This window comes from Salmo salar, unplaced genomic scaffold (genome assembly GCF_905237065.1).
Source record: "Salmo salar unplaced genomic scaffold, Ssal_v3.1, whole genome shotgun sequence".
NCBI classification, from domain to species: Eukaryota; Metazoa; Chordata; class Actinopteri; order Salmoniformes; family Salmonidae; genus Salmo; species Salmo salar.
In genome coordinates, this window is record NW_025549755.1 from 169,715 (window position 1) to 178,806 (window position 9,092).

At 49.6% G+C, this 9,092-nt stretch overlaps 2 non-coding genes and 1 pseudogene across 2 annotated transcripts; all 3 read left to right on the forward strand.

The window, feature by feature from the left end:
• The first annotated feature begins 4,839 nt into the window (after window positions 1-4,839).
• Window positions 4,840-4,971, forward strand: LOC123738762 (uncharacterized; annotated as a pseudogene).
• A 126-nt stretch (window positions 4,972-5,097) lies between these two features.
• Window positions 5,098-5,289, forward strand: LOC123738756 (U2 spliceosomal RNA). The gene has a single exon (XR_006767535.1). It is a non-coding gene; the product is annotated as a U2 spliceosomal RNA (small nuclear RNA).
• Window positions 5,290-5,727: 438 nt separating this feature from the next.
• On the forward strand, window positions 5,728-5,843 carry LOC123738758 (U5 spliceosomal RNA). The gene has a single exon (XR_006767537.1). It is a non-coding gene; the product is annotated as a U5 spliceosomal RNA (small nuclear RNA).
• The last annotated feature ends 3,249 nt before the right edge of the window (window positions 5,844-9,092 follow it).

Sequence of the window (9,092 nt, forward strand, 5' to 3'; positions counted from 1 at the left end):
TTTAGTCAATAACATTTTTGCAACGTAAGCTTAACTTCCTGAACATTCGAGACGTGTAGTCCACTTGTCATTCCAATCTCATTTGCATTAGCGTAGCCTCTTCTGTAGCTTGTCTACTATGTGTCTGTCTATCCCTGTTCTCTCTCCTCTGCACAGGCCATACAAACGCTCCACACCGCGTGGCCGCTGCCACTCTAACCTGGTGGTCCCAGCGCGCACGACCCACGTGGAGTTCCAGGTCTCCGGCAGCCTCTGGAACTGCCGGTCTGCGGCCAACAAGGCTGAGTTCATCTCAGCCTATGCTACCCTCCAGTCCCTAGACTTCCTGGCGCTGACGGAAACATGGATTACCACAGATAACACTGCTACTCCTACTGCTCTCTCCTCGTCTGACTACGTGTTCTCGCATACCCCTAGAGCATCGAGCCAGCGGGGTGGTGGCACTGGAATCCTCATCTCTCCCAAGTGGACATTCTCTCTTTCTCCCCTGACCCATCTGTCTATCTCCTCATTTGAATTCCATGCTGTCACAGTTACCAGCCCTTTCAAGCTTAACATCCTTATCATTTATCGCCCTCCAGGTTCCCTTGGAGAGTTCATCAATGAGCTTGACGCCTTGATAAGTTCCTTTCCTGAGGATGGCTCACCTCTCACAGTTCTGGGTGACTTTAACCTCCCCACGTCTACCTTCGACTCATTCCTCTCTGCCTCCTTCTTTCCACTCCTCTCCTCTTTCGACCTCACCCTCTCACCTTCCCCCCCTACTCACAAGGCAGGCAATACGCTTGACCTCATCTTTACTAGATGCTGTTCTTCCACTAATCTCATTGCAACTCCCCTCCAAGTCTCCGACCACTACCTTGTATCCTTTTCCCTCTCGCTCTCATCCAACACTTCTCACTCTGCCCCTACTCGGATGGTATTGCGCCGTCCCAACCTTCGCTCTCTCTCTCCCGCTACTCTCTCCTCTTCCATCCTATCATCTCTTCCCTCTGCTCAAACCTTCTCCAACCTATCTCCTGATTCTGCCTCCTCAACCCTCCTCTCCTCCCTCTCTGCATCCTTTGATTTCCTCTGTCCCCTATCCTCCAGGCCGGCTCGGTCCTCCCCTCCTGCTCCGTGGCTCGACGACTCACTGCGAGCTCACAGAACAGGGCTCCGGGCAGCCGAGCGGAAATGGAGGAAAACTCGCCTCCTTGCGGACCTGGCATCCTTTCACTCCCTCCTCTCTACATTTTCCTCTTCTGTCTCTGCTGCTAAAGCCACTTTCTACCACTCTAAACTCCAAGCATCTGCCTCTAACCCTAGGAAGCTCTTTGCTACCTTCTCCTCCCTCCTGAATCCTCCTCCCCCCCCTCCTCCCTCTCTGCGGATGACTTCGTCAACCATTTTGAAAAGAAGGTTGACGACATCCGATCCTCGTTTGCTAAGTCAAACGACACTGCTGGTCCTGCTCACACTGCCCTACCCTGTGCTTTGACCTCTTTCTCCCCTCTCTCTCCAGATGAAATCTCGCGTCTTGTGACGGCCGGCCGCCCAACAACCTGCCCACTTGACCCTATCCCCTCCTCTCTTCTCCAGACCATTTCCGGAGACCTTCTCCCCTACCTCACCTCGCTCATCAACTCATCCTTGACCGCTGGCTACGTCCCTTCCGTCTTCAAGAGAGCGAGAGTTGCACCCCTTCTGAAAAAACCTACACTCGATCCCTCCGATGTCAACAACTACAGACCAGTATCCCTTCTTTCCTTTCTCTCCAAAACTCTTGAACGCGCCGTCCTTGGCCAGCTCTCTTGCTATCTCTCAGAATGACCTTCTTGATCCTAATCAGTCAGGTTTCAAGACTGGGCATTCAACTGAGACTGCTCTTGTCTGTGTCACGGAGGCTCTCCGCACTGCTAAAGCTAACTCTCTCTCCTCTGCTCTCATCCTTCTAGACCTATCTGCTGCCTTTGATACCGTGAACCATCAGATCCTCCTCTCCACCCTCTCCGAGCTGGGCATCTCCGGCACCGCGCACGCTTGGATTGCGTCCTACCTGACAGGTCGCTCCTACCAGGTGGCGTGGCGAGAATCTGTCTCCGCACCACGTGCTCTCACCACTGGTGTCCCCCAGGGCTCTGTTCTTGGCCCACTCCTATTCTCGCTATACACCAAGTCACTTGGCTCTGTCATATCCTCACATGGTCTCTCATATCATTGCTATGCAGATGACACACAATTAATCTTCTCCTTTCCCCCTTCTGACAACCAGGTGGCGAATCGCATCTCTGCATGTCTGGCAGACATATCAGTGTGGATGACGGATCACCACCTCAAGCTGAACCTCGGCAAGACGGAGCTGCTCTTCCTCCCGGGGAAGGACTGCCCGTTCCATGATCTCGCCATCACGGTTGACAACTCCCTTGTGTCCTCCTCCCAGAGTGCTAAGAGCCTTGGCGTGACCCTGGACAACACCCTGTCGTTCTCCACCAACATCAAGGCGGTGACCCGATCCTGTAGGTTCATGCTCTACAACATTCGCAGAGTACGACCCTGCCTCACACAGGAAGCGGCGCAGGTCCTAATCCAGGCACTTGTCATCTCCCGTCTGGATTATTGCAACTCGCTGTTGGCTGGGCTCCCTGCCTGTGCCATTAAACCCCTACAACTCATCCAGAACGCCGCAGCCCGTCTGGTGTTCAACCTTCCCAAGTTCTCTCACGTCACCCCGCTCCTCCGCTCTCTCCACTGGCTTCCAGTCGAAGCTCGCATCCGCTACAAGACCATGGTGCTTGCCTACGGAGCTGTGAGGGGAACGGCACCTCCGTACCTTCAGGCTCTGATCAGGCCCTACACCCAAACAAGGGCACTCCGTTCATCCACCTCTGGCCTGCTCGCCTCCCTACCTCTGAGGAAGCACAGTTCCCGCTCAGCCCAGTCAAAACTGTTCGCTGCTCTGGCACCCCTATGGTGGAACAAGCTCCCTCACGAAGCCAGGACAGCGGAGTCAATCACCACCTTCCGGAGACACCTGAAACCCCACCTCTTCAAGGAATACCTGGGATAGGATAAAGTAATCCTTCTAACCCCCCCCCCCTTAAAAGATTTAGATGCACTATTGTAAAGTGGTTGTTCCACTGGATATTATAAGGTGAATGCACCAATTTGTAAGTCGCTCTGGATAAGAGCGTCTGCTAAATGACTTAAATGTAAAATGTTAAATGTCATGACTTCCTGTTCTCAATTCTAGAAAGAATGAATTGTGGCACGATTTTTGTTAATTGGATTAAGACAATGTATAATAAAGCATACAGTAGAGTGCAAATCAACGGGTTTCTCAGCAAACCGGTACTTCAAGAAGGTGGGGTGAGACAGGGGTGCCCGATGTCACCACTACTGTACGTGCTATTTGCTGAACCACTAGCGAATCTGATAAGGAACGATAAAGGTATAGACGGGGTGCATATCCCAGGGAGTAACGGAGAAAGGGTTAGAATTGCCCAGTATGCAGACGACACCACTTTATTCCTATGCTCTGACCGGGCGATAGACAGGGCGATCGCACTGTTGAAAACTTATGGAGAAGCAGTGGGGTCAAAAATTAATTTGGGAAAGTCTGCTATGATGTACTGTGGCGCCTGGGAAGGGAGAACAGAGGGCAAGGGAGGCATAACTGTCTGTAAAGATGGGTTAAAAATATTAGGGGTGTATTTCTTTCAAAGGGACGGGATAAAAGGAAATTGGGAAGGAAAGATTGAAAAAGTAAAGGTAAAACTCAATATGTGGAAAAGCAGAAGGTTAACGATCAGCGGAAAGATTATGGCAATAAAAACAGATATATTACCAACTTTAATTTACCTGGCACTGGTGTTCCCAATCAATGCCAGGAGTAAAATCGTTGTGACAAGGTTGATATTTTCATTTATATGGGGTGGCTCATACGAAAGCGTAAGGAGAGAGATGATGTATAGGAAAGTATCAAAGGGAGGGAGGGACATCCCATGTTTGTCGGTGAAACTGGATTGTCTTTTCCTCAATCAGATGTGTAAAACTTTGTTGAAAGGAATACAGCATAAATCATTTTTCTTTGTTAGGTTGTGGTTCGGGTGCACTTTAAGAGGGATGTTACCTTGGGACAACAGGGTTCCGAATGCAGAGGTAAAACCTGAGTATTATACGCCATATCATTTCTGAAAATACACATAAAGGAAATGGAAAGAGAGGTCTTATTAGACCACAGGAAAATGTACGAAATCATAAGGGAAAATTGGGAGCAGAGATATGAGACTGATCTGAAAGCAGTTAATTGGGAGGGGATACAACCAAAATGGATGGATAATGAGTGCAAGGATCTGGGATGGCTGTGTGCTTTAAATAGGTTGGCCGTAAAGGAGAGGATGTATAGACACAACTGTGCAGTGAACGCAGAGTGTCCCAGGTGCAAAAAAAAGCGAAACAGTAATGCATGTATTCTGGGAGTGTGGTTTTGCAAAAGATTTCTGGGGAAAGTGCGCACCTTTCATTAACATGGTCTGCAACAAGATTGTTTTGAATGGTAAGAATATTGTGTATGGAGAGGAGATCCTAACATTGCCAAAGAAAGAGTTTAGAGCAGTGTGGAGTATGATCAGTTTGGGGAAGCTGGTACTGTGGGAAAAAAGAAATGTTTGTATTAAAAAGGAGAAAGATACAACGGTACCAGCGGATGCCTTTTATTTGTTTGTATGGAAGTTAAGAAATGTGATTGAAATGGACAAATATGTGCATGGGGAAGACTTTTGTAAAGGCATTTGGGGAAGTGTAAAACTTGCATGAAACTGGAAAAGTATTGATGGAAAAAGAATGTCACAGTAAATTGTAAATTTTTGTATTAATAAAAATAAAAATAAAAAAAATAAAAATCGAACAGGGAGTCGGAAATGGGGCTTGCTCCGTCCGCTCCACGCATCGACCCAGTATTGCAGTACCTCCGGGAACGGTGCAACACTTTTCTCCCATTGTCAAGGAAAAAGAAATGCACAAAGCTATGTAAAACAGCTAGCAGAAGAAGAGAAGGAATGAAAAAAGAAGAATCATCCAAACTGAAAGAAGGGCGAAGCCCCCTTCATGGGGTCCCCCGTTTTCTCGGCCTTTTGGCTGAGATCAAGTGTAGTATCTGTTCTTATCAGTTTAATATCTGATATGTCCCCCATCGGGGGACTACATATTAAATGGATTTTTCGAACAGGGAGTCGGAAATGGGGCTTGCTCCGTCCGCTCCACGCATCGACCCGGTACTGCAGTACCTCCGGGAACGGTGCAACACTTTTCTCCCGTTGTCAAGGAAAAAAACTCCACGAAGGTAGGTAAACAGCCAGAAGAAGAAGAGAGAAAGAAAAAAAATCCAAACTGAAAGAAGGGCGAAGCGCTTGTCGTGCGGTCCAGCGTTTTCCCTCCATTTTTCTTTAAAAAAAAACCAAAAACATATTGGCATTAACCAGTGTGTGTGTGTGTGTGTGTGTGTGTGTGTGTGTGTCTGTTTTTGACCAAAAAAAGAACTAATACTTCACCAGGATAGTGGGTCTGTGTGTGTTTGGTGTCTGTCTGTCTGTCTGTCTGTCTGTCTGTCTGTCTGTCTGTCTGTCTGTCCGTGACTTTTTCCCCACAGCCCCGCGAAGACTTGGCGAGTGGGTTCGGGGACAACCCGCGAGAACCCGGCCTAGAGTAAACAGAGTGCGTCTCGGGCCCCGACCTCTGACTTCCATACGACTCTGGTTTCTCTTCATTACGCACAAGCCTTTCGCCTTTTACTAAAGACTTCCGTGGAGAGGAACACTTACGAGTTCAACGTATTTTTGGAGGGCTTTGCTTCTGGCAGAGCCCGATATCTTGTTTCAAGAGAAATCAACAGAGACCGTGTCTGACCGGCGTATTTTTGGAGGGCTTTGCTTCTGGCAGAGCCCGGTATCTTGTTTCAAGAGAAATCAACAGAGACCGTGTCTGACCCGCGTATTTTTGTCGGGCTTTGCTTCTGGCAGAGCCCGATATCTTGTTTCAAGAGAAATCAACAGAGACCGTGTCTGACCGGCATATTTTTCCAGTCAAAGTAGTCACTTGACTCATTGGTGACTTTTTGAAAAAAACACTTGCCTGTCACCAGGGAAACGTTGGGGGTGTGTGGCGATGGGAGGAGCTCACTTTTGCCAAACCACAGAGGTCTCCCGAGACCCCCGGGTGCCCGGCGGGTGCAGGGGTCAATTTGTGGGTTATCGCTTCTCGGCCTTTTGGCTAAGATCAAGCGTAGATTTGGGCTTTGGTAATCACAAATTGTTTTCTCTGTTATTATTATTTTTTCTCATTCTGGGTGTTGGTGGTGGTTTGGTGGTGGTGGACTACAGGTGCATCAGCACCTGTAGGGTGAGTCAAGGTTTAATTTAATTACTTCTTGTATTTTTGTATGTTAGTTTGTTGTTGTGTTTTGTGTTCCTATTTCACTTAAAAAATATTTTAAAAAAGTTGTTTGTGTTCCTCGTCTTTCCCCATCCCTTTATAACCTTAGCTTCCCTTTAGTTTTTTTTGTTTGTTTGTAGTGTTTGCTAGCTGGGTTGGCTTGCTTGCTGGCCGGCCTGTTTTGCTTTAGCTGGACTGGCCTGCTAGCCTCCTCGCCCCTTAGGTTTGGCAGGCATTGTTTGTTTCCTTCTGTTGTTTTGTAGCCCCCGTTAACCCATCCCTACTCTTCTAATTGTTTTTTCTATCCCCTGAACTTTCCCTGGTCCTAGTATTTGTTTGTTGGTTTTTGTTGCCACTTGTGGGACTCTTGCTGGCTGGCCGGCCTGCTAGCTGGTTAGCATAGCCCGGCCTGCTGGTGCGGCCTGCTAGCCTCCCAGCCCTTGTAAATTGTTTTGTTTGGTGTACCTTTTTTATTTTTATTTTTCCCTTGTGTTTCTTAGTGCCCAGATTAAGCCCAACCCCCTTGTTTGGTTTTTTGTTTGTTTGTTTGTTTGTTTGTTTGTGTAGTGTCTGCCAGCTGGGTTGGCTTGCTGGCTGGCTGGCCTGTTAACTTAGCTTGGTTGACTGGCCTGCTAGCCTCCTCGCCCCTCAGGCTTGGCTGTATTTGTCTTGTTTTTCCTGTTCCCCCCATCTATATTTTTCTTTAGCCTCCTTCCCCCGTTCAAATTTCCTTCTGTTTTCTCTTTGTCAGCTGGGAGGTTTTAGTACCTGGCCTACCAGCTTGTTAGCTTAGTCTGACCTGCTGGTGCGGCCTGCTAGCCTCCTAGCCCTTGTTAATTGTTTTGTTAGGTGTACCTTTTATTTTTCCCCTGCGTCTTTCCCATTGTTGATAAGTTCACCTGGGTGCTGTGTTAGTTTGTTTTGTGTCCTGTGGTGTTGGTAGGCCCTGTTAGCCTAGCATAGCTGGACCTGCCAGCTTCCTCGGGTGTTTACACCCCCCCTCCCCTATTTTTGTTTATTCTTTTCACTGGTGTTGGGTTAAAGGGAGTGGGCCTTCACCATGTCAGCAGCACAGGCTGGCATGCGGAGGCACCACGCCGTGCGCCTCCTTTTAAAGGAGAAGGGAGGGAAAATAATGGAGTTATCCCGATTGGATTTCTCCAGAAAATTCCTCCAAAAGGAACTCCGTTTTGTACCTGCGCAGGTGAACTGCATCCTAACCCTCCCTTATGGGAAGGGCTTCGATGTTAGTTTCGCCGGCGCCAGCTTCCTGAAGGAGTTCTGGGGAAACTCCAGAATGCCCAGAACACCCAGGGACCCCTGGCAGCTATGTTTGAGGTGATCAAGCTGACGGACAATAGCATTAAAACCGTTATTGTCCGTATGTACAATGAAACGGTACAGCCGGAGGACGTTGCAGTATGGTTGGGCAGGTACTGCAATGTGAAGGGGCCCCTGACCCAGGTGAAGGATCCCGATGGGATCTGGACAGGGGCCTGGAGGGTCACTGTCCAGCCGAGGGAGGACCCCGGGGGCTATGGTGGGTTGAAAGCCATCCCATCCACCATAGTCCTCGGAGAGAACAGGGGCCATGTTCACTACCAGGACCAGCCCAAGCTGTGCCGTAAGTGTGGTGAACATGGCCACCTAGCAGACGCCTGCGACAAGGTGGTCTGCATGAAGTGCCGGGAGGTGGGCCACCGCTACGAGGATTGCACGAACGGCAGATCGTGCAACCTCTGTGGCGAGCGGTCCCACCTCATCCGCAGCTGCCCCTCCTCCTGGGCCAACAAGGTCAGGGCTGGCAGGATGGAGGCGGCGGCTGCGGACTGGGCTTCCGAGCGCCAGAGGGAGAAAGTGGTAGTTGCCACGGTGGCAGTAGTGGAGGTGGTGGTAGCGGTGGCAGTAGTGGAGGAGGAGGTGGTGGCGGTAGTGGTGGTGGCGGTAGTGGAGGAAGTGGTGGCAGTAGTGGAGGAGGTGGTAGGAGAGGTGGAGGGCGCGGAAGGCGCAGTGGTGGAAGAAGTGGGAGGGGAGGCAAAAACCCTCCCCACCCCAATCCCCCTGCCCCAGACTGAAGTGACCCCTGAAGGAGAAAGGGCCGAGAAAGACGGCTCTGGAGAGTTGGTGAGTGAGAGCTCCCCAAGTGGGTCTGACAGCATGATGACAGTGTCGGAAACGACACTGTCAAGCGAGGAGGGTACGGGAGGGGGGGAGAGACCCTGGGCGAACACCTTCCCCTACGGAAGAGAAACGCAGAGGAGCTCTCCGACCACGAACAGGGCGAGGAAAAGAAGGGTAAACTGGAGTGGGAGAGCTCCCAGGGGGAGGATGAGTCCAGGGTCTTCCCTCCCAACTCTCCTAACCAGCAATCGTTTTTAAACCCTGTTTTAACCTCCTCTCCCTACCGCCCCCCCTTACCCCGTAGGGAGAGAGAGAAAGGATCCGAAAAATAACCCCTTTTAAACTGTTTTAATGCCTTCTTTCCTTTTAGCACTGTTTTTACTCACCTCTTTCATGGCTTTTAACATCACCACCATAAATGTTAGGAGTGTAAAGACTGAAATAAGAGCACAATCGGTTTTATCCTTTTTAGAAAGTGTTAATTCAGATGTGTTTTTATTACAGGAGTGTGGTCTACCCTTTTTATCCTCTTACAGCAAATGGGAGGAGAAGTGGCAGCA